The following is a 20500-nucleotide window of genomic DNA, read 5'->3' as shown; positions in this document are numbered from 1 at the left end:
AGCAATTGTGCAGTACGAAACCGTCTGAATGTTGCTGTTGACCATTTTGTGCTTGAAGATGGTCTTGAGCTTGAAACACACACAAGAAGACCGGTGTTAACTAGCGAAATGGTCGGCAGAGTGCCCTCACCGCGAGGTTTGACTGGCACTTGCACATCTAAAACAACGTCGGAAAGTAACTCGTTCGGCTTTTGAGTCACGTCAAGTATGTGTGTTAATTTTGACGCCGCTAGCTCTGCAGATTGTCATGCAATTCCTTTACCTCTCAGAAATGATTATGAAATAAAAGTGAAGTACGTGACGAGTGTCGTTAGGAAAACATTAGGCAGCATGGAGAGATTCTGTATGGGACCAACCAACCCAAACGAGTACTGTGTGATCTGCTACCCAGGAGGTACCCAACGAGGCAGCACGGCTAGCTCAGTCGGTAGAGCATGAGACTCTTAATCACAGGGTCGTGGGTTCGAGCCCTTCGCTGGGCGGAACGGAATTTTTCTCCACTGCAGATGTAAATTACCGATTTTCTGATTAACGTGATGTAATGGAAATAGCAACTTTAAAATTTGCCTACGTCTCAATCAGTCGCAAGAAAACTGTATTTGAAGGTGAAGGTGATTTTGTAGACATGTGTGAAAGTCATGTTCTGAAGTGCAGGTGATTTTGTTTGGAGAGAACATCGGCTACGTGTCAGATGTGTATCCAAGCAGTAATGGGTCGCCATAGCTGCAAATATTAGTGAAAAATATGAAGTGTTGTCAGCTGAAGTCTGAAGATTCAGACGACCGTACGGACGAAGTACGCAAAAGTTCCGCTATGCCGCGCCTCTTTAGCTCAGTGGTAGAGCACTGGTCTAGTAAACCAGGAGTCGTGAGTTCCATCCTCACAGGAGGAAGACGAATTTTGGAAATCAGTTGCGCGTCATGGCCGTATAGCAAACAGTATCTGTGATGGCGAACAATTAGCGAGAGGCGTTTTATTAAGAATTACTCTCAGATGTGATTAAGGCGAATGGCGCTGATAAAGCATTTGCCAAAGCGGTACGGCATAAGGTGGGACGAGGCATTCTGAATTACATTTTATAGATGTATTTCTCACAAATCTCTGAGCCTCTCGCGGTCGTCGTCGTCGTCGCCGCCGCCGCTTCTGCAGAATTAGCAAAACGGCCATCGTAGCAAATGCGGCGAGGGACACCCTGCCATCGATTCCGATTGCGCAAAGTGTGTGGTCTTGTTTTCCTGTCTATGTTTGGTCGGTCTCGTAAGAGGTTGAATGTAACGAATGGGTGGGAAAGAGTAAGGGGCAGCGGCTGTGTGGAACGAAAACACAATTCCTCAGGGGGTGTGAGCGTTTCGAGATGAATCGTATATAAGTTACACTTGGTCGTCAGTGACCGTGTGGCCTAATGGATAAGGCGTCGGACTTCGGATCCGAAGATTGCAGGTTCGAATCCTGTCACGGTCGTGTTTTTCCAGTTCTGAGAAACAAACATACCGTTTTAATGTAGCAATTGTGCAGTACGAAACCGTCTGAATGTTGCTGTTGACCATTTTGTGCTTGAAGATGGTCTTGAGCTTGAAACACACACAAGAAGACCGGTGTTAACTAGCGAAATGGTCGGCAGAGTGCCCTCACCGCGAGGTTTGACTGGCACTTGCACATCTAAAACAACGTCGGAAAGTAACTCGTTCGGCTTTTGAGTCACGTCAAGTATGTGTGTTAATTTTGACGCCGCTAGCTCTGCAGATTGTCATGCAATTCCTTTACCTCTCAGAAATGATTATGAAATAAAAGTGAAGTACGTGACGAGTGTCGTTAGGAAAACATTAGGCAGCATGGAGAGATTCTGTATGGGACCAACCAACCCAAACGAGTACTGTGTGATCTGCTACCCAGGAGGTACCCAACGAGGCAGCACGGCTAGCTCAGTCGGTAGAGCATGAGACTCTTAATCACAGGGTCGTGGGTTCGAGCCCTTCGCTGGGCGGAACGGAATTTTTCTCCACTGCAGATGTAAATTACCGATTTTCTGATTAACGTGATGTAATGGAAATAGCAACTTTAAAATTTGCCTACGTCTCAATCAGTCGCAAGAAAACTGTATTTGAAGGTGAAGGTGATTTTGTAGACATGTGTGAAAGTCATGTTCTGAAGTGCAGGTGATTTTGTTTGGAGAGAACATCGGCTACGTGTCAGATGTGTAGCCAAGCAGTAATGGGTCGCCATAGCTGCTAATATTAGTCAAAAATATGAAGTGTTGTCAGCTGAAGTCTGATGATTCAGACGACCGTGCGGCGAAGTACGCAAAAGTTCCGCTAGGCCGCGCCTCTTTAGCTCAGTGGTAGAGCACTGGTCTAGTAAACCAGGAGTCGTGAGTTCCATCCTCACAGGAGGAAGACGAATATTGGAAATCAGTTGCGCGTCATGGCCGTATAGCAAACAGTATCTGCGATGGCGAACAATTAGCGAGAGGCGTTTTATTAAGAATTACTCTCAGATGTGATTAAGGCGAATGGCGCTGATAAAGCATTTGCCAAAGCGGTACGGCATAAGGTGGGACGAGGCATTCTGAATTACATTTTATAGATGTATTTCTCACAAATCTCTGAGCCTCTCGCGGTCGTCGTCGTCGTCGGCGTCGTCGTCGTCGTCGTCGTCGCCGCCGCCGCTTCTGCAGAATTAGCAAATGGCCATCGTAGCAAATGCGGCGAGGGACACCCTGCCATCGATTCCGATTGCGCAAAGTGTGTGGTCTTGTTTTCCTGTCTATGTTTGGTCGGTCTCGTAAGAGGTTGAATGTAACGAATGGGTGGGAAAGAGTAAGGGGCAGCGGCTGTGTGGAACGAAAACACAATTCCTCAGGGGGTGTGAGCGTTTCGAGATGAATCGTATATAAGTTACACTCGGTCGTCAGTGACCGTGTGGCCTAATGGATAAGGCGTCGGACTTCGGATCCGAAGATTGCAGGTTCGAATCCTGTCACGGTCGTGTTTTTCCAGTTCTGAGAAACAAACATACCGTTTTAATGTAGCAATTGTGCAGTACGAAACCGTCTGAATGTTGCTGTTGACCATTTTGTGCTTGAAGATGGTCTTGAGCTTGAAACACACACAAGAAGACCGGTGTTAACTAGCGAAATGGTCGGCAGAGTGCCCTCACCGCGAGGTTTGACTGGCACTTGCACATCTAAAACAACGTCGGAAAGTAACTCGTTCGGCTTTTGAGTCACGTCAAGTATGTGTGTTAATTTTGACGCCGCTAGCTCTGCAGATTGTCATGCAATTCCTTTACCTCTCAGAAATGATTATGAAATAAAAGTGAAGTACGTGACGAGTGTCGTTAGGAAAACATTAGGCAGCATGGAGAGATTCTGTATGGGACCAACCAACCCAAACGAGTACTGTGTGATCTGCTACCCAGGAGGTACCCAACGAGGCAGCACGGCTAGCTCAGTCGGTAGAGCATGAGACTCTTAATCACAGGGTCGTGGGTTCGAGCCCTTCGCTGGGCGGAACGGAATTTTTCTCCACTGCAGATGTAAATTACCGATTTTCTGATTAACGTGATGTAATGGAAATAGCAACTTTAAAATTTGCCTACGTCTCAATCAGTCGCAAGAAAACTGTATTTGAAGGTGAAGGTGATTTTGTAGACATGTGTGAAAGTCATGTTCTGAAGTGCAGGTGATTTTGTTTGGAGAGAACATCGGCTACGTGTCAGATGTGTATCCAAGCAGTAATGGGTCGCCATAGCTGCAAATATTAGTGAAAAATATGAAGTGTTGTCAGCTGAAGTCTGAAGATTCAGACGACCGTACGGACGAAGTACGCAAAAGTTCCGCTAGGCCGCGCCTCTTAAGCTCAGTGGTAGAGCACTGGTCTAGTAAACCAGGAGTCGTGAGTTCCATCCTCACAGGAGGAAGACGAATTTTGGAAATCAGTTGCGCGTCATGGCCGTATAGCAAACAGTATCTGTGATGGCGAACAATTAGCGAGAGGCGTTTTATTAAGAATTACTCTCAGATGTGATTAAGGCGAATGGCGCTGATAAAGCATTTGCCAAAGCGGTACGGCATAAGGTGGGACGAGGCATTCTGAATTACATTTTATAGATGTATTTCTCACAAATCTCTGAGCCTCTCGCGGTCGTCGTCGTCGTCGTCGTCGCCGCCGCCGCTTCTGCAGAATTAGCAAAACGGCCATCGTAGCAAATGCGGCGAGGGACACCCTGCCATCGATTCCGATTGCGCAAAGTGTGTGGTCTTGTTTTCCTGTCTATGTTTGGTCGGTCTCGTAAGAGGTTGAATGTAACGAATGGGTGGGAAAGAGTAAGGGGCAGCGGCTGTGTGGAACGAAAACACAATTCCTCAGGGGGTGTGAGCGTTTCGAGATGAATCGTATATAAGTTACACTTGGTCGTCAGTGACCGTGTGGCCTAATGGATAAGGCGTCGGACTTCGGATCCGAAGATTGCAGGTTCGAATCCTGTCATGGTCGTGTTTTTCCAGTTCTGAGAAACAAACATACCGTTTTAATGTAGCAATTGTGCAGTACGAAACCGTCTGAATGTTGCTGTTGACCATTTTGTGCTTGAAGATGGTCTTGAGCTTGAAACACACACAAGAAGACCGGTGTTAACTAGCGAAATGGTCGGCAGAGTGCCCTCACCGCGAGGTTTGACTGGCACTTGCACATCTAAAACAACGTCGGAAAGTAACTCGTTCGGCTTTTGAGTCACGTCAAGTATGTGTGTTAATTTTGACGCCGCTAGCTCTGCAGATTGTCATGCAATTCCTTTACCTCTCAGAAATGATTATGAAATAAAAGTGAAGTACGTGACGAGTGTCGTTAGGAAAACATTAGGCAGCATGGAGAGATTCTGTATGGGACCAACCAACCCAAACGAGTACTGTGTGATCTGCTACCCAGGAGGTACCCAACGAGGCAGCACGGCTAGCTCAGTCGGTAGAGCATGAGACTCTTAATCACAGGGTCGTGGGTTCGAGCCCTTCGCTGGGCGGAACGGAATTTTTCTCCACTGCAGATGTAAATTACCGATTTTCTGATTAACGTGATGTAATGGAAATAGCAACTTTAAAATTTGCCTACGTCTCAATCAGTCGCAAGAAAACTGTATTTGAAGGTGAAGGTGATTTTGTAGACATGTGTGAAAGTCATGTTCTGAAGTGCAGGTGATTTTGTTTGGAGAGAACATCGGCTACGTGTCAGATGTGTAGCCAAGCAGTAATGGGTCGCCATAGCTGCAAATATTAGTGAAAAATATGAAGTGTTGTCAGCTGAAGTCTGAAGATTCAGACGACCGTACGGACGAAGTACGCAAAAGTTCCGCTATGCCGCGCCTCTTTAGCTCAGTGGTAGAGCACTGGTCTAGTAAACCAGGAGTCGTGAGTTCCATCCTCACAGGAGGAAGACGAATTTTGGAAATCAGTTGCGCGTCATGGCCGTATAGCAAACAGTATCTGTGATGGCGAACAATTAGCGAGAGGCGTTTTATTAAGAATTACTCTCAGATGTGATTAAGGCGAATGGCGCTGATAAAGCATTTGCCAAAGCGGTACGGCATAAGGTGGGACGAGGCATTCTGAATTACATTTTATAGATGTATTTCTCACAAATCTCTGAGCCTCTCGCGGTCGTCGTCGTCGTCGCCGCCGCCGCTTCTGCAGAATTAGCAAAACGGCCATCGTAGCAAATGCGGCGAGGGACACCCTGCCATCGATTCCGATTGCGCAAAGTGTGTGGTCTTGTTTTCCTGTCTATGTTTGGTCGGTCTCGTAAGAGGTTGAATGTAACGAATGGGTGGGAAAGAGTAAGGGGCAGCGGCTGTGTGGAACGAAAACACAATTCCTCAGGGGGTGTGAGCGTTTCGAGATGAATCGTATATAAGTTACACTTGGTCGTCAGTGACCGTGTGGCCTAATGGATAAGGCGTCGGACTTCGGATCCGAAGATTGCAGGTTCGAATCCTGTCACGGTCGTGTTTTTCCAGTTCTGAGAAACAAACATACCGTTTTAATGTAGCAATTGTGCAGTACGAAACCGTCTGAATGTTGCTGTTGACCATTTTGTGCTTGAAGATGGTCTTGAGCTTGAAACACACACAAGAAGACCGGTGTTAACTAGCGAAATGGTCGGCAGAGTGCCCTCACCGCGAGGTTTGACTGGCACTTGCACATCTAAAACAACGTCGGAAAGTAACTCGTTCGGCTTTTGAGTCACGTCAAGTATGTGTGTTAATTTTGACGCCGCTAGCTCTGCAGATTGTCATGCAATTCCTTTACCTCTCAGAAATGATTATGAAATAAAAGTGAAGTACGTGACGAGTGTCGTTAGGAAAACATTAGGCAGCATGGAGAGATTCTGTATGGGACCAACCAACCCAAACGAGTACTGTGTGATCTGCTACCCAGGAGGTACCCAACGAGGCAGCACGGCTAGCTCAGTCGGTAGAGCATGAGACTCTTAATCACAGGGTCGTGGGTTCGAGCCCTTCGCTGGGCGGAACGGAATTTTTCTCCACTGCAGATGTAAATTACCGATTTTCTGATTAACGTGATGTAATGGAAATAGCAACTTTAAAATTTGCCTACGTCTCAATCAGTCGCAAGAAAACTGTATTTGAAGGTGAAGGTGATTTTGTAGACATGTGTGAAAGTCATGTTCTGAAGTGCAGGTGATTTTGTTTGGAGAGAACATCGGCTACGTGTCAGATGTGTAGCCAAGCAGTAATGGGTCGCCATAGCTGCTAATATTAGTCAAAAATATGAAGTGTTGTCAGCTGAAGTCTGATGATTCAGACGACCGTGCGGCGAAGTACGCAAAAGTTCCGCTAGGCCGCGCCTCTTTAGCTCAGTGGTAGAGCACTGGTCTAGTAAACCAGGAGTCGTGAGTTCCATCCTCACAGGAGGAAGACGAATATTGGAAATCAGTTGCGCGTCATGGCCGTATAGCAAACAGTATCTGCGATGGCGAACAATTAGCGAGAGGCGTTTTATTAAGAATTACTCTCAGATGTGATTAAGGCGAATGGCGCTGATAAATCATTTGCCAAAGCGGTACGGCATAAGGTGGGACGAGGCATTCTGAATTACATTTTATAGATGTATTTCTCACAAATCTCTGAGCCTCTCGCGGTCGTCGTCGTCGTCGTCGGCGTCGTCGTCGTCGTCGTCGTCGTCGCCGCCGCCGCTTCTGCAGAATTAGCAAATGGCCATCGTAGCAAATGCGGCGAGGGACACCCTGCCATCGATTCCGATTGCGCAAAGTGTGTGGTCTTGTTTTCCTGTCTATGTTTGGTCGGTCTCGTAAGAGGTTGAATGTAACGAATGGGTGGGAAAGAGTAAGGGGCAGCGGCTGTGTGGAACGAAAACACAATTCCTCAGGGGGTGTGAGCGTTTCGAGATGAATCGTATATAAGTTATACTTGGTCGTCAGTGACCGTGTGGCCTAATGGATAAGGCGTCGGACTTCGGATCCGAAGATTGCAGGTTCGAATCCTGTCACGGTCGTGTTTTTCCAGTTCTGAGAAACAAACATACCGTTTTAATGTAGCAATTGTGCAGTACGAAACCGTCTGAATGTTGCTGTTGACCATTTTGTGCTTGGAGATGGTCTTGAGCTTGAAACACACACAAGAAGACCGGTGTTAACTAGCGAAATGGTCGGCAGAGTGCCCTCACCGCGAGGTTTGACTGGCACTTGCACATCTAAAACAACGTCGGAAAGTAACTCGTTCGGCTTTTGAGTCACGTCAAGTATGTGTGTTAATTTTGACGCCGCTAGCTCTGCAGATTGTCATGCAATTCCTTTACCTCTCAGAAATGATTATGAAATAAAAGTGAAGTACGTGACAGGTGTCGTTAGGAAAACATTAGGCAGCATGGAGAGATTCTGTATGGGACCAACCAACCCAAACGAGTACTGTGTGATCTGCTACCCAGGAGGTACCCAACGAGGCAGCACGGCTAGCTCAGTCGGTAGAGCATGAGACTCTTAATCACAGGGTCATGGGTTCGAGCCCTTCGCTGGGCGGAACGGAATTTTTCTCCACTGCAGATGTAAATTACCGATTTTCTGATTAACGTGATGTAATGGAAATAGCAACTTTAAAATTTGCCTACGTCTCAATCAGTCGCAAGAAAACTGTATTTGAAGGTGAAGGTGATTTTGTAGACATGTGAAAGTCATGTTCTGAAGTGCAGGTGGTTTTGTTTGGAGAGAACATCGGCTACGTGTCAGATGTGTAGCCAAGCAGTAATGGGTCGCCATAGCTGCTAATATTAGTCAAAAATATGAAGTGTTGTCAGCTGAAGTCTGATGATTCAGACGACCGTGCGGCGAAGTACGCAAAAGTTCCGCTAGGCCGCGCCTCTTTAGCTCAGTGGTAGAGCACTGGTGTAGTAAACCAGGAGTCGTGAGTTCCATCCTCACAGGAGGAAGACGAATTTTGGAAATCAGTTGCGCGTCATGGCCGTATAGCAAACAGTATCTGTGATGGCGAACAATTAGCGAGAGGCGTTTTATTAAGAATTACTCTCAGATGTGATTAAGGCGAATGGCGCTGATAAAGCATTTGCCAAAGCGGTACGGCATAAGGTGGGACGAGGCATTCTGAATTACATTTTATAGATGTATTTCTCACAAATCTCTGAGCCTCTCGCGGTCGTCGTCGTCGTCGTCGTCGTCGCCGCCGCCGCTTCTGCAGAATTAGCAAAACGGCCATGGTAGCAAATGCGGCGAGGGACACCCTGCCATCGATTCCGATTGCGCAAAGTGTGTGGTCTTGTTTTCCTGTCTATGTTTGGTCGGTCTCGTAAGAGGTTGAATGTAACGAATGGGTGGGAAAGAGTAAGGGGCAGCGGCTGTGTGGAACGAAAACACAATTCCTCAGGGGGTGTGAGCGTTTCGAGATGAATCGTATATAAGTTACACTTGGTCGTCAGTGACCGTGTGGCCTAATGGATAAGGCGTCGGACTTCGGATCCGAAGATTGCAGGTTCGAATCCTGTCACGGTCGTGTTTTTCCAGTTCTGAGAAACAAACATACCGTTTTAATGTAGCAATTGTGCAGTACGAAACCGTCTGAATGTTGCTGTTGACCATTTTGTGCTTGAAGATGGTCTTGAGCTTGAAACACACACAAGAAGACCGGTGTTAACTAGCGAAATGGTCGGCAGAGTGCCCTCACCGCGAGCTTTGACTGGCACTTGCACATCTAAAACAACGTCGGAAAGTAACTCGTTCGGCTTTTGAGTCACGTCAAGTATGTGTGTTAATTTTGACGCCGCTAGCTCTGCAGATTGTCATGCAATTCCTTTACCTCTCAGAAATGATTATGAAATAAAAGTGAAGTACGTGACGGGTGTCGTTAGGAAAACATTAGGCAGCATGGAGAGATTCTGTATGGGACCAACCAACCCAAACGAGTACTGTGTGATCTGCTACCCAGGAGGTACCCAACGAGGCAGCACGGCTAGCTCAGTCGGTAGAGCATGAGACTCTTAATCACAGGGTCGTGGGTTCGAGCCCTTCGCTGGGCGGAACGGAATTTTTCTCCACTGCAGATGTAAATTACCGATTTTCTGATTAACGTGATGTAATGGAAATAGCAACTTTAAAATTTGCCTACGTCTCAATCAGTCGCAAGAAAACTGTATTTGAAGGTGAAGGTGATTTTGTAGACATGTGTGAAAGTCATGTTCTGAAGTGCAGGTGATTTTGTTTGGAGAGAACATCGGCTACGTGTCAGATGTGTATCCAAGCAGTAATGTTTCGCCATAGCTGCAAATATTAGTGAAAAATATGAAGTGTTGTCAGCTGAAGTCTGAAGATTCAGACGACCGTACGGACGAAGTACGCAAAAGTTCCGCTATGCCGCGCCTCTTTAGCTCAGTGGTAGAGCACTGGTCTAGTAAACCAGGAGTCGTGAGTTCCATCCTCACAGGAGGAAGACGAATTTTGGAAATCAGTTGCGCGTCATGGCCGTATAGCAAACAGTATCTGTGATGGCGAACAATTAGCGAGAGGCGTTTTATTAAGAATTACTCTCAGATGTGATTAAGGCGAATGGCGCTGATAAAGCATTTGCCAAAGCGGTACGGCATAAGGTGGGACGAGGCATTCTGAATTACATTTTATAGATGTATTTCTCACAAATCTCTGAGCCTCCCGCGGTCGTCGTCTTCGTCGTCGTCGTCTTCGTCGTCGTCGTCGTCGTCGCCGCCGCCGCTTCTGCTGAATTAGCAAATGGCCATCGTAGCAAATGCGGCGAGGGACACCCTGCCATCGATTCCGATTGCGCAAAGTGTGTGGTCTTGTTTTCCTGTCTATGTTTGGTCGGTCTCGTAAGAGGTAGAATGTAACGAATGGGTGGGAAAGAGTAAGGGGCAGAGGCTGTGTGGAACGAAAGCACAATTCCTCAGGGGGTGTGAGCGTTTCGAGATGAATCGTATATAAGTTATACTTGGTCGTCAGTGACCGTGTGGCCTAATGGATAAGGCGTCGGACTTCGGATCCGAAGATTGCAGGTTCGAATCCTGTCACGGTCGTGTTTTTCCAGTTCTGAGAAACAAACATACCGTTTTAATGTAGCAATTGTGCAGTACGAAACCGTCTGAATGTTGCTGTTGACCATTTTGTGCTTGAAGATGGTCTTGAGCTTGAAACACACACAAGAAGACCGGTGTTAACTAGCGAAATGGTCGGCAGAGTGCCCTCACCGCGAGGTTTGACTGGCACTTGCACATCTAAAACAACGTCGGAAAGTAACTCGTTCGGCTTTTGAGTCACGTCAAGTATGTGTGTTAATTTTGACGCCGCTAGCTCTGCAGATTGTCATGCAATTCCTTTACCTCTCAGAAATGATTATGAAATAAAAGTGAAGTACGTGACGAGTGTCGTTAGGAAAACATTAGGCAGCATGGAGAGATTCTGTATGGGACCAACCAACCCAAACGAGTACTGTGTGATCTGCTACCCAGGAGGTACCCAACGAGGCAGCACGGCTAGCTCAGTCGGTAGAGCATGAGACTCTTAATCACAGGGTCGTGGGTTCGAGCCCTTCGCTGGGCGGAACGGAATTTTTCTCCACTGCAGATGTAAATTACCGATTTTCTGATTAACGTGATGTAATGGAAATAGCAACTTTAAAATTTGCCTACGTCTCAATCAGTCGCAAGAAAACTGTATTTGAAGGTGAAGGTGATTTTGTAGACATGTGTGAAAGTCATGTTCTGAAGTGCAGGTGATTTTGTTTGGAGAGAACATCGGCTACGTGTCAGATGTGTATCCAAGCAGTAATGGGTCGCCATAGCTGCAAATATTAGTGAAAAATATGAAGTGTTGTCAGCTGAAGTCTGAAGATTCAGACGACCGTACGGACGAAGTACGCAAAAGTTCCGCTATGCCGCGCCTCTTTAGCTCAGTGGTAGAGCACTGGTCTAGTAAACCAGGAGTCGTGAGTTCCATCCTCACAGGAGGAAGACGAATTTTGGAAATCAGTTGCGCGTCATGGCCGTATAGCAAACAGTATCTGTGATGGCGAACAATTAGCGAGAGGCGTTTTATTAAGAATTACTCTCAGATGTGATTAAGGCGAATGGCGCTGATAAAGCATTTGCCAAAGCGGTACGGCATAAGGTGGGACGAGGCATTCTGAATTACATTTTATAGATGTATTTCTCACAAATCTCTGAGCCTCCCGCGGTCGTCGTCTTCGTCGTCGTCGTCGTCTTCGTCGTCGTCGTCGTCGTCGCCGCCGCCGCTTCTGCTGAATTAGCAAATGGCCATCGTAGCAATTGCGGCGAGGGACACCCTGCCATCGATTCCGATTGCGCAAAGTGTGTGGTCTTGTTTTCCTGTCTATGTTTGGTCGGTCTCGTAAGAGGTTGAATGTAACGAATGGGTGGGAAAGAGTAAGGGGCAGCGGCTGTGTGGAACGAAAACACAATTCCTCAGGGGGTGTGAGCGTTTCGAGATGAATCGTATATAAGTTACACTTGGTCGTCAGTGACCGTGTGGCCTAATGGATAAGGCGTCGGACTTCGGATCCGAAGATTGCAGGTTCGAATCCTGTCACGGTCGTGTTTTTCCAGTTCTGAGAAACAAACATACCGTTTTAATGTAGCAATTGTGCAGTACGAAACCGTCTGAATGTTGCTGTTGACCATTTTGTGCTTGAAGATGGTCTTGAGCTTGAAACACACACAAGAAGACCGGTGTTAACTAGCGAAATGGTCGGCAGAGTGCCCTCACCGCGAGCTTTGACTGGCACTTGCACATCTAAAACAACGTCGGAAAGTAACTCGTTCGGCTTTTGAGTCACGTCAAGTATGTGTGTTAATTTTGACGCCGCTAGCTCTGCAGATTGTCATGCAATTCCTTTACCTCTCAGAAATGATTATGAAATAAAAGTGAAGTACGTGACGGGTGTCGTTAGGAAAACATTAGGCAGCATGGAGAGATTCTGTATGGGACCAACCAACCCAAACGAGTACTGTGTGATCTGCTACCCAGGAGGTACCCAACGAGGCAGCACGGCTAGCTCAGTCGGTAGAGCATGAGACTCTTAATCACAGGGTCGTGGGTTCGAGCCCTTCGCTGGGCGGAACGGAATTTTTCTCCACTGCAGATGTAAATTACCGATTTTCTGATTAACGTGATGTAATGGAAATAGCAACTTTAAAATTTGCCTACGTCTCAATCAGTCGCAAGAAAACTGTATTTGAAGGTGAAGGTGATTTTGTAGACATGTGTGAAAGTCATGTTCTGAAGTGCAGGTGATTTTGTTTGGAGAGAACATCGGCTACGTGTCAGATGTGTATCCAAGCAGTAATGTTTCGCCATAGCTGCAAATATTAGTGAAAAATATGAAGTGTTGTCAGCTGAAGTCTGAAGATTCAGACGACCGTACGGACGAAGTACGCAAAAGTTCCGCTATGCCGCGCCTCTTTAGCTCAGTGGTAGAGCACTGGTCTAGTAAACCAGGAGTCGTGAGTTCCATCCTCACAGGAGGAAGACGAATTTTGGAAATCAGTTGCGCGTCATGGCCGTATAGCAAACAGTATCTGTGATGGCGAACAATTAGCGAGAGGCGTTTTATTAAGAATTACTCTCAGATGTGATTAAGGCGAATGGCGCTGATAAAGCATTTGCCAAAGCGGTACGGCATAAGGTGGGACGAGGCATTCTGAATTACATTTTATAGATGTATTTCTCACAAATCTCTGAGCCTCCCGCGGTCGTCGTCTTCGTCGTCGTCGTCTTCGTCGTCGTCGTCGTCGTCGCCGCCGCCGCTTCTGCTGAATTAGCAAATGGCCATCGTAGCAAATGCGGCGAGGGACACCCTGCCATCGATTCCGATTGCGCAAAGTGTGTGGTCTTGTTTTCCTGTCTATGTTTGGTCGGTCTCGTAAGAGGTAGAATGTAACGAATGGGTGGGAAAGAGTAAGGGGCAGAGGCTGTGTGGAACGAAAGCACAATTCCTCAGGGGGTGTGAGCGTTTCGAGATGAATCGTATATAAGTTATACTTGGTCGTCAGTGACCGTGTGGCCTAATGGATAAGGCGTCGGACTTCGGATCCGAAGATTGCAGGTTCGAATCCTGTCACGGTCGTGTTTTTCCAGTTCTGAGAAACAAACATACCGTTTTAATGTAGCAATTGTGCAGTACGAAACCGTCTGAATGTTGCTGTTGACCATTTTGTGCTTGAAGATGGTCTTGAGCTTGAAACACACACAAGAAGACCGGTGTTAACTAGCGAAATGGTCGGCAGAGTGCCCTCACCGCGAGGTTTGACTGGCACTTGCACATCTAAAACAACGTCGGAAAGTAACTCGTTCGGCTTTTGAGTCACGTCAAGTATGTGTGTTAATTTTGACGCCGCTAGCTCTGCAGATTGTCATGCAATTCCTTTACCTCTCAGAAATGATTATGAAATAAAAGTGAAGTACGTGACGAGTGTCGTTAGGAAAACATTAGGCAGCATGGAGAGATTCTGTATGGGACCAACCAACCCAAACGAGTACTGTGTGATCTGCTACCCAGGAGGTACCCAACGAGGCAGCACGGCTAGCTCAGTCGGTAGAGCATGAGACTCTTAATCACAGGGTCGTGGGTTCGAGCCCTTCGCTGGGCGGAACGGAATTTTTCTCCACTGCAGATGTAAATTACCGATTTTCTGATTAACGTGATGTAATGGAAATAGCAACTTTAAAATTTGCCTACGTCTCAATCAGTCGCAAGAAAACTGTATTTGAAGGTGAAGGTGATTTTGTAGACATGTGTGAAAGTCATGTTCTGAAGTGCAGGTGATTTTGTTTGGAGAGAACATCGGCTACGTGTCAGATGTGTATCCAAGCAGTAATGGGTCATGATTATGAAATAAAAGTGAAGTACGTGACGGGTGTCGTTAGGAAAACATTAGGCAGCATGGAGAGATTCTGTATGGGACCAACCAACCCAAACGAGTACTGTGTGATCTGCTACCCAGGAGGTACCCAACGAGGCAGCACGGCTAGCTCAGTCGGTAGAGCATGAGACTCTTAATCACAGGGTCGTGGGTTCGAGCCCTTCGCTGGGCGGAACGGAATTTTTCTCCACTGCAGATGTAAATTACCGATTTTCTGATTAACGTGATGTAATGGAAATAGCAACTTTAAAATTTGCCTACGTCTCAATCAGTCGCAAGAAAACTGTATTTGAAGGTGAAGGTGATTTTGTAGACATGTGTGAAAGTCATGTTCTGAAGTGCAGGTGATTTTGTTTGGAGAGAACATCGGCTACGTGTCAGATGTGTATCCAAGCAGTAATGTTTCGCCATAGCTGCAAATATTAGTGAAAAATATGAAGTGTTGTCAGCTGAAGTCTGAAGATTCAGACGACCGTACGGACGAAGTACGCAAAAGTTCCGCTAGGCCGCGCCTCTTTAGCTCAGTGGTAGAGCACTGGTCTAGTAAACCAGGAGTCGTGAGTTCCATCCTCACAGGAGGAAGACGAATTTTGGAAATCAGTTGCGCGTCATGGCCGTATAGCAAACAGTATCTGTGATGGCGAACAATTAGCGAGAGGCGTTTTATTAAGAATTACTCTCAGATGTGATTAAGGCGAATGGCGCTGATAAAGCATTTGCCAAAGCGGTACGGCATAAGGTGGGACGAGGCATTCTGAATTACATTTTATAGATGTATTTCTCACAAATCTCTGAGCCTCCCGCGGTCGTCGTCTTCGTCGTCGTCGTCGTCGTCGCCGCCGCCGCTTCTGCTGAATTAGCAAATGGCCATCGTAGCAAATGCGGCGAGGGACACCCTGCCATCGATTCCGATTGCGCAAAGTGTGTGGTCTTGTTTTCCTGTCTATGTTTGGTCGGTCTCGTAAGAGGTAGAATGTAACGAATGGGTGGGAAAGAGTAAGGGGCAGAGGCTGTGTGGAACGAAAGCACAATTCCTCAGGGGGTGTGAGCGTTTCGAGATGAATCGTATATAAGTTATACTTGGTCGTCAGTGACCGTGTGGCCTAATGGATAAGGCGTCGGACTTCGGATCCGAAGATTGCAGGTTCGAATCCTGTCACGGTCGTGTTTTTCCAGTTCTGAGAAACAAACATACCGTTTTAATGTAGCAATTGTGCAGTACGAAACCGTCTGAATGTTGCTGTTGACCATTTTGTGCTTGAAGATGGTCTTGAGCTTGAAACACACACAAGAAGACCGGTGTTAACTAGCGAAATGGTCGGCAGAGTGCCCTCACCGCGAGGTTTGACTGGCACTTGCACATCTAAAACAACGTCGGAAAGTAACTCGTTCGGCTTTTGAGTCACGTCAAGTATGTGTGTTAATTTTGACGCCGCTAGCTCTGCAGATTGTCATGCAATTCCTTTACCTCTCAGAAATGTTTATGAAATAAAAGTGAAGTACGTGACGAGTGTCGTTAGGAAAACATTAGGCAGCATGGAGAGATTCTGTATGGGACCAACCAACCCAAACGAGTACTGTGTGATCTGCTACCCAGGAGGTACCCAACGAGGCAGCACGGCTAGCTCAGTCGGTAGAGCATGAGACTCTTAATCACAGGGTCGTGGGTTCGAGCCCTTCGCTGGGCGGAACGGAATTTTTCTCCACTGCAGATGTAAATTACCGATTTTCTGATTAACGTGATGTAATGGAAATAGCAACTTTAAAATTTGCCTACGTCTCAATCAGTCGCAAGAAAACTGTATTTGAAGGTGAAGGTGATTTTGTAGACATGTGTGAAAGTCATGTTCTGAAGTGCAGGTGATTTTGTTTGGAGAGAACATCGGCTACGTGTCAGATGTGTATCCAAGCAGTAATGGGTCGCCATAGCTGCAAATATTAGTGAAAAATATGAAGTGTTGTCAGCTGAAGTCTGAAGATTCAGACGACCGTACGGACGAAGTACGCAAAAGTTCCGCTATGCCGCGCCTCTTTAGCTCAGTGGTAGAGCACTGGTCTAGTAAACCAGGAGTCGTGAGTTCCATCCTCACAGGAGGAAGACGAATTTTGGAAATCAGTTGCGCGTCATGGCCGTATAGCAAACAGTATCTGTGATGGCGAACAATTAGCGAGAGGCGTTTTATTAAGAATTACTCTCAGATGTGATTAAGGCGAATGGCGCTGATAAAGCATTTGCCAAAGCGGTACGGCATAAGGTGGGACGAGGCATTCTGAATTACATTTTATAGATGTATTTCTCACAAATCTCTGAGCCTCCCGCGGTCGTCGTCTTCGTCGTCGTCGTCATCTTCGTCGTCGTCGTCGTCGTCGCCGCCGCCGCTTCTGCTGAATTAGCAAATGGCCATCGTAGCAATTGCGGCGAGGGACACCCTGCCATCGATTCCGATTGCGCAAAGTGTGTGGTCTTGTTTTCCTGTCTATGTTTGGTCGGTCTCGTAAGAGGTTGAATGTAACGAATGGGTGGGAAAGAGTAAGGGGCAGCGGCTGTGTGGAACGAAAGCACAATTCCTCAGGGGGTGTGAGCGTTTCGAGACGAATCGTATATAAGTTATACTTGGTCGTCAGTGACCGTGTGGCCTAATGGATAAGGCGTCGGACTTCGGATCCGAAGATTGCAGGTTCGAATCCTGTCACGGTCGTGTTTTTCCAGTTCTGAGAAACAAACATACCGTTTTAATGTAGCAATTGTGCAGTACGAAACCGTCAGAATGTTGCTGTTGACCATTTTGTGCTTGAAGATGGTCTTGAGCTTGAAACACACACAAGAAGACCGGTGTTAACTAGCGAAATGGTCGGCAGAGTGCCCTCACCGCGAGGTTTGACTGGCACTTGCACATCTAAAACAACGTCGGAAAGTAACTCGTTCGGCTTTTGAGTCACGTCAAGTATGTGTGTTAATTTTGACGCCGCTAGCTCTGCAGATTGTCATGCAATTCCTTTACCTCTCAGAAATGATTATGAAATAAAAGTGAAGTACGTGACGAGTGTCGTTAGGAAAACATTAGGCAGCATGGAGAGATTCTGTATGGGACCAACCAACCCAAACGAGTACTGTGTGATCTGCTACCCAGGAGGTACCCAACGAGGCAGCATGGCTAGCTCAGTCGGTAGAGCATGAGACTCTTAATCACAGGGTCGTGGGTTCGAGCCCTTCGCTGGGCGGAATGGAATTTTTCTCCACTGCAGATGTAAATTACCGATTTTCTGATTAACGTGATGTAATGGAAATAGCAACTTTAAAATTTGCCTACGTCTCAATCAGTCGCAAGAAAACTGTATTTGAAGGTGAAGGTGATTTTGTAGACATGTGTGAAAGTCATGTTCTGAAGTGCAGGTGATTTTGTTTGGAGAGAACATCGGCTACGTGTCAGATGTGTATCCAAGCAGTAATGGGTCGCCATAGCTGCAAATATTAGTGAAAAATATGAAGTGTTGTCAGCTGAAGTCTGAAGATTCAGACGACCGTACGGACGAAGTACGCAAAAGTTCCGCTATGCCGCGCCTCTTTAGCTCAGTGGTAGAGCACTGGTCTAGTAAACCAGGAGTCGTGAGTTCCATCCTCACAGGAGGAAGACGAATTTTGGAAATCAGTTGCGCGTCATGGCCGTATAGCAAACAGTATCTGTGATGGCGAACAATTAGCGAGAGGCGTTTTATTAAGAATTACTCTCAGATGTGATTAAGGCGAATGGCGCTGATAAAGCATTTGCCAAAGCGGTACGGCATAAGGTGGGACGAGGCATTCTGAATTACATTTTATAGATGTATTTCTCACAAATCTCTGAGCCTCCCGCGGTCGTCGTCTTCGTCGTCGTCGTCTTCGTCGTCGTCGTCGTCGTCGCCGCCGCCGCTTCTGCTGAATTAGCAAATGGCCATCGTAGCAATTGCGGCGAGGGACACCCTGCCATCGATTCCGATTGCGCAAAGTGTGTGGTCTTGTTTTCCTGTCTATGTTTGGTCGGTCTCGTAAGAGGTTGAATGTAACGAATGGGTGGGAAAGAGTAAGGGGCAGCGGCTGTGTGGAACGAAAGCACAATTCCTCAGGGGGTGTGAGCGTTTCGAGATGAATCGTATATAAGTTATACTTGGTCGTCAGTGACCGTGTGGCCTAATGGATAAGGCGTCGGACTTCGGATCCGAAGATTGCAGGTTCGAATCCTGTCACGGTCGTGTTTTTCCAGTTCTGAGAAACAAACATACCGTTTTAATGTAGCAATTGTGCAGTACGAAACCGTCAGAATGTTGCTGTTGACCATTTTGTGCTTGAAGATGGTCTTGAGCTTGAAACACACACAAGAAGACCGGTGTTAACTAGCGAAATGGTCGGCAGAGTGCCCTCACCGCGAGGTTTGACTGGCACTTGCACATCTAAAACAACGTCGGAAAGTAACTCGTTCGGCTTTTGAGTCACGTCAAGTATGTGTGTTAATTTTGACGCCGCTAGCTCTGCAGATTGTCATGCAATTCCTTTACCTCTCAGAAATGATTATGAAATAAAAGTGAAGTACGTGACGAGTGTCGTTAGGAAAACATTAGGCAGCATGGAGAGATTCTGTATGGGACCAACCAAGCGTTTCGAGATGAATCGTATATAAGTTATACTTGGTCGTCAGTGACCGTGTGGCCTAATGGATAAGGCGTCGGACTTCGGATCCGAAGATTGCAGGTTCGAATCCTGTCACGGTCGTGTTTTTCCAGTTCTGAGAAACAAACATACCGTTTTAATGTAGCAATTGTGCAGTACGAAACCGTCAGAATGTTGCTGTTGACCATTTTGTGCTTGAAGATGGTCTTGAGCTTGAAACACACACAAGAAGACCGGTGTTAACTAGCGAAATGGTCGGCAGAGTGCCCTCACCGCGAGGTTTGACTGGCACTTGCACATCTAAAACAACGTCGGAAAGTAACTCGTTCGGCTTTTGAGTCACGTCAAGTATGTGTGTTAATTTTGACGCCGCTAGCTCTGCAGATTGTCATGCAATTCCTTTACCTCTCAGAAATGATTATGAAATAAAAGTGAAGTACGTGACGAGTGTCGTTAGGAAAACATTAGGCAGCATGGAGAGATTCTGTATGGGACCAACCAACCCAAACGAGTACTGTGTGATCTGCTACCCAGGAGGTACCCAACGAGGCAGCATGGCTAGCTCAGTCGGTAGAGCATGAGACTCTTAATCACAGGGTCGTGGGTTCGAGCCCTTCGCTGGGCGGAATGGAATTTTTCTCCACTGCAGATGTAAATTACCGATTTTCTGATTAACGTGATGTAATGGAAATAGCAACTTTAAAATTTGCCTACGTCTCAATCAGTCGCAAGAAAACTGTATTTGAAGGTGAAGGTGATTTTGTAGACATGTGTGAAAGTCATGTTCTGAAGTGCAGGTGATTTTGTTTGGAGAGAACATCGGCTACGTGTCAGATGTGTATCCAAGCAGTAATGGGTCGCCATAGCTGCAAATATTAGTGTAAAATATGAAGTGTTGTCAGCTGAAGTCTGAAGATTCAGACGACCGTACGGACGAAGTACGCAAAAGTTCCGCTAGGCCGCGCCTCTTTAGCTCAGTGGTAGAGCACTGGTCTAGTAAACCAGCAGTCGTGAGTTCCATCCTCACAGGAGGAAGACGAATTTTGGAAATCAGTTGCGCGTCATGGCCGTATAGCAAACAGTATCTGTGATGGCGAACAATTAGCGAGAGGCGTTTTATTAAGAATTACTCTCAGATGTGATTAAGGCGAATGGCGCTGATAAAGCATTTGCCAAAGCGGTAGGGCATAAGGTGGGACGAGGCATTCTGAATTACATTTTATAGATGTATTTCTCACAAATCTCTGAGCCTCCCGCGGTCGACGTCTTCGTCGTCGTCGTCGTCGTCGCCGCCGCCGCTTCTGCAGAATTAGCAAAACGGCCATCGTAGCAAATGCGGCGATGGACACCCTGCCATCGATTCCGATTGCGCAAAGTGTGTGGTCTTGTTTTCCTGTCTATGTTTGGTCGGTCTCGTAAGAGGTTGAATG

General features: G+C 46.7%; 37 non-coding genes across 37 annotated transcripts; all 37 read left to right on the top strand.

Annotated features, from left to right (window-relative positions):
- The first annotated feature begins 409 nt into the window (after positions 1–409).
- On the top strand, positions 410–482 carry Trnak-cuu (transfer RNA lysine (anticodon CUU)). Its single transcript has one exon. It is a non-coding gene; the product is annotated as a tRNA-Lys (tRNA).
- Positions 483–820: 338 nt separating this feature from the next.
- Positions 821–892, top strand: Trnat-agu (transfer RNA threonine (anticodon AGU)). Its single transcript has one exon. It is a non-coding gene; the product is annotated as a tRNA-Thr (tRNA).
- A 496-nt stretch (positions 893–1388) lies between these two features.
- Positions 1389–1461, top strand: Trnar-ucg (transfer RNA arginine (anticodon UCG)). Its single transcript has one exon. It is a non-coding gene; the product is annotated as a tRNA-Arg (tRNA).
- A 450-nt stretch (positions 1462–1911) lies between these two features.
- On the top strand, positions 1912–1984 carry Trnak-cuu (transfer RNA lysine (anticodon CUU)). Its single transcript has one exon. It is a non-coding gene; the product is annotated as a tRNA-Lys (tRNA).
- Positions 1985–2321: 337 nt separating this feature from the next.
- On the top strand, positions 2322–2393 carry Trnat-agu (transfer RNA threonine (anticodon AGU)). The gene has a single exon. It is a non-coding gene; the product is annotated as a tRNA-Thr (tRNA).
- A 519-nt stretch (positions 2394–2912) lies between these two features.
- Trnar-ucg (transfer RNA arginine (anticodon UCG)) lies at positions 2913–2985 on the top strand. The gene has a single exon. It is a non-coding gene; the product is annotated as a tRNA-Arg (tRNA).
- Positions 2986–3435: 450 nt separating this feature from the next.
- Trnak-cuu (transfer RNA lysine (anticodon CUU)) lies at positions 3436–3508 on the top strand. Its single transcript has one exon. It is a non-coding gene; the product is annotated as a tRNA-Lys (tRNA).
- A 912-nt stretch (positions 3509–4420) lies between these two features.
- Trnar-ucg (transfer RNA arginine (anticodon UCG)) lies at positions 4421–4493 on the top strand. The gene has a single exon. It is a non-coding gene; the product is annotated as a tRNA-Arg (tRNA).
- A 450-nt stretch (positions 4494–4943) lies between these two features.
- Positions 4944–5016, top strand: Trnak-cuu (transfer RNA lysine (anticodon CUU)). The gene has a single exon. It is a non-coding gene; the product is annotated as a tRNA-Lys (tRNA).
- A 338-nt stretch (positions 5017–5354) lies between these two features.
- Trnat-agu (transfer RNA threonine (anticodon AGU)) lies at positions 5355–5426 on the top strand. The gene has a single exon. It is a non-coding gene; the product is annotated as a tRNA-Thr (tRNA).
- A 496-nt stretch (positions 5427–5922) lies between these two features.
- Positions 5923–5995, top strand: Trnar-ucg (transfer RNA arginine (anticodon UCG)). Its single transcript has one exon. It is a non-coding gene; the product is annotated as a tRNA-Arg (tRNA).
- A 450-nt stretch (positions 5996–6445) lies between these two features.
- Trnak-cuu (transfer RNA lysine (anticodon CUU)) lies at positions 6446–6518 on the top strand. Its single transcript has one exon. It is a non-coding gene; the product is annotated as a tRNA-Lys (tRNA).
- A 337-nt stretch (positions 6519–6855) lies between these two features.
- On the top strand, positions 6856–6927 carry Trnat-agu (transfer RNA threonine (anticodon AGU)). The gene has a single exon. It is a non-coding gene; the product is annotated as a tRNA-Thr (tRNA).
- Positions 6928–7452: 525 nt separating this feature from the next.
- Trnar-ucg (transfer RNA arginine (anticodon UCG)) lies at positions 7453–7525 on the top strand. Its single transcript has one exon. It is a non-coding gene; the product is annotated as a tRNA-Arg (tRNA).
- Positions 7526–8960: 1435 nt separating this feature from the next.
- Positions 8961–9033, top strand: Trnar-ucg (transfer RNA arginine (anticodon UCG)). The gene has a single exon. It is a non-coding gene; the product is annotated as a tRNA-Arg (tRNA).
- Positions 9034–9483: 450 nt separating this feature from the next.
- Trnak-cuu (transfer RNA lysine (anticodon CUU)) lies at positions 9484–9556 on the top strand. Its single transcript has one exon. It is a non-coding gene; the product is annotated as a tRNA-Lys (tRNA).
- A 338-nt stretch (positions 9557–9894) lies between these two features.
- Positions 9895–9966, top strand: Trnat-agu (transfer RNA threonine (anticodon AGU)). Its single transcript has one exon. It is a non-coding gene; the product is annotated as a tRNA-Thr (tRNA).
- A 525-nt stretch (positions 9967–10491) lies between these two features.
- Trnar-ucg (transfer RNA arginine (anticodon UCG)) lies at positions 10492–10564 on the top strand. Its single transcript has one exon. It is a non-coding gene; the product is annotated as a tRNA-Arg (tRNA).
- A 450-nt stretch (positions 10565–11014) lies between these two features.
- Trnak-cuu (transfer RNA lysine (anticodon CUU)) lies at positions 11015–11087 on the top strand. Its single transcript has one exon. It is a non-coding gene; the product is annotated as a tRNA-Lys (tRNA).
- A 338-nt stretch (positions 11088–11425) lies between these two features.
- On the top strand, positions 11426–11497 carry Trnat-agu (transfer RNA threonine (anticodon AGU)). The gene has a single exon. It is a non-coding gene; the product is annotated as a tRNA-Thr (tRNA).
- A 528-nt stretch (positions 11498–12025) lies between these two features.
- Positions 12026–12098, top strand: Trnar-ucg (transfer RNA arginine (anticodon UCG)). The gene has a single exon. It is a non-coding gene; the product is annotated as a tRNA-Arg (tRNA).
- A 450-nt stretch (positions 12099–12548) lies between these two features.
- Trnak-cuu (transfer RNA lysine (anticodon CUU)) lies at positions 12549–12621 on the top strand. Its single transcript has one exon. It is a non-coding gene; the product is annotated as a tRNA-Lys (tRNA).
- A 338-nt stretch (positions 12622–12959) lies between these two features.
- Trnat-agu (transfer RNA threonine (anticodon AGU)) lies at positions 12960–13031 on the top strand. The gene has a single exon. It is a non-coding gene; the product is annotated as a tRNA-Thr (tRNA).
- Positions 13032–13556: 525 nt separating this feature from the next.
- Trnar-ucg (transfer RNA arginine (anticodon UCG)) lies at positions 13557–13629 on the top strand. Its single transcript has one exon. It is a non-coding gene; the product is annotated as a tRNA-Arg (tRNA).
- Positions 13630–14079: 450 nt separating this feature from the next.
- Positions 14080–14152, top strand: Trnak-cuu (transfer RNA lysine (anticodon CUU)). The gene has a single exon. It is a non-coding gene; the product is annotated as a tRNA-Lys (tRNA).
- A 372-nt stretch (positions 14153–14524) lies between these two features.
- Positions 14525–14597, top strand: Trnak-cuu (transfer RNA lysine (anticodon CUU)). The gene has a single exon. It is a non-coding gene; the product is annotated as a tRNA-Lys (tRNA).
- A 338-nt stretch (positions 14598–14935) lies between these two features.
- On the top strand, positions 14936–15007 carry Trnat-agu (transfer RNA threonine (anticodon AGU)). The gene has a single exon. It is a non-coding gene; the product is annotated as a tRNA-Thr (tRNA).
- A 510-nt stretch (positions 15008–15517) lies between these two features.
- On the top strand, positions 15518–15590 carry Trnar-ucg (transfer RNA arginine (anticodon UCG)). Its single transcript has one exon. It is a non-coding gene; the product is annotated as a tRNA-Arg (tRNA).
- A 450-nt stretch (positions 15591–16040) lies between these two features.
- Trnak-cuu (transfer RNA lysine (anticodon CUU)) lies at positions 16041–16113 on the top strand. Its single transcript has one exon. It is a non-coding gene; the product is annotated as a tRNA-Lys (tRNA).
- Positions 16114–16451: 338 nt separating this feature from the next.
- Trnat-agu (transfer RNA threonine (anticodon AGU)) lies at positions 16452–16523 on the top strand. The gene has a single exon. It is a non-coding gene; the product is annotated as a tRNA-Thr (tRNA).
- Positions 16524–17051: 528 nt separating this feature from the next.
- Trnar-ucg (transfer RNA arginine (anticodon UCG)) lies at positions 17052–17124 on the top strand. Its single transcript has one exon. It is a non-coding gene; the product is annotated as a tRNA-Arg (tRNA).
- Positions 17125–17574: 450 nt separating this feature from the next.
- Trnak-cuu (transfer RNA lysine (anticodon CUU)) lies at positions 17575–17647 on the top strand. Its single transcript has one exon. It is a non-coding gene; the product is annotated as a tRNA-Lys (tRNA).
- A 338-nt stretch (positions 17648–17985) lies between these two features.
- On the top strand, positions 17986–18057 carry Trnat-agu (transfer RNA threonine (anticodon AGU)). Its single transcript has one exon. It is a non-coding gene; the product is annotated as a tRNA-Thr (tRNA).
- Positions 18058–18582: 525 nt separating this feature from the next.
- On the top strand, positions 18583–18655 carry Trnar-ucg (transfer RNA arginine (anticodon UCG)). Its single transcript has one exon. It is a non-coding gene; the product is annotated as a tRNA-Arg (tRNA).
- Positions 18656–19099: 444 nt separating this feature from the next.
- Positions 19100–19172, top strand: Trnar-ucg (transfer RNA arginine (anticodon UCG)). The gene has a single exon. It is a non-coding gene; the product is annotated as a tRNA-Arg (tRNA).
- A 450-nt stretch (positions 19173–19622) lies between these two features.
- On the top strand, positions 19623–19695 carry Trnak-cuu (transfer RNA lysine (anticodon CUU)). Its single transcript has one exon. It is a non-coding gene; the product is annotated as a tRNA-Lys (tRNA).
- A 338-nt stretch (positions 19696–20033) lies between these two features.
- On the top strand, positions 20034–20105 carry Trnat-agu (transfer RNA threonine (anticodon AGU)). Its single transcript has one exon. It is a non-coding gene; the product is annotated as a tRNA-Thr (tRNA).
- Positions 20106–20500: the final 395 nt, after the last annotated feature.

Source organism: Schistocerca gregaria, chromosome 3, assembly GCF_023897955.1.
Source record: "Schistocerca gregaria isolate iqSchGreg1 chromosome 3, iqSchGreg1.2, whole genome shotgun sequence".
Taxonomy (NCBI): Eukaryota; Metazoa; Arthropoda; class Insecta; order Orthoptera; family Acrididae; genus Schistocerca; species Schistocerca gregaria.
This window is presented reverse-complemented; position numbering and strand designations above follow the sequence as displayed.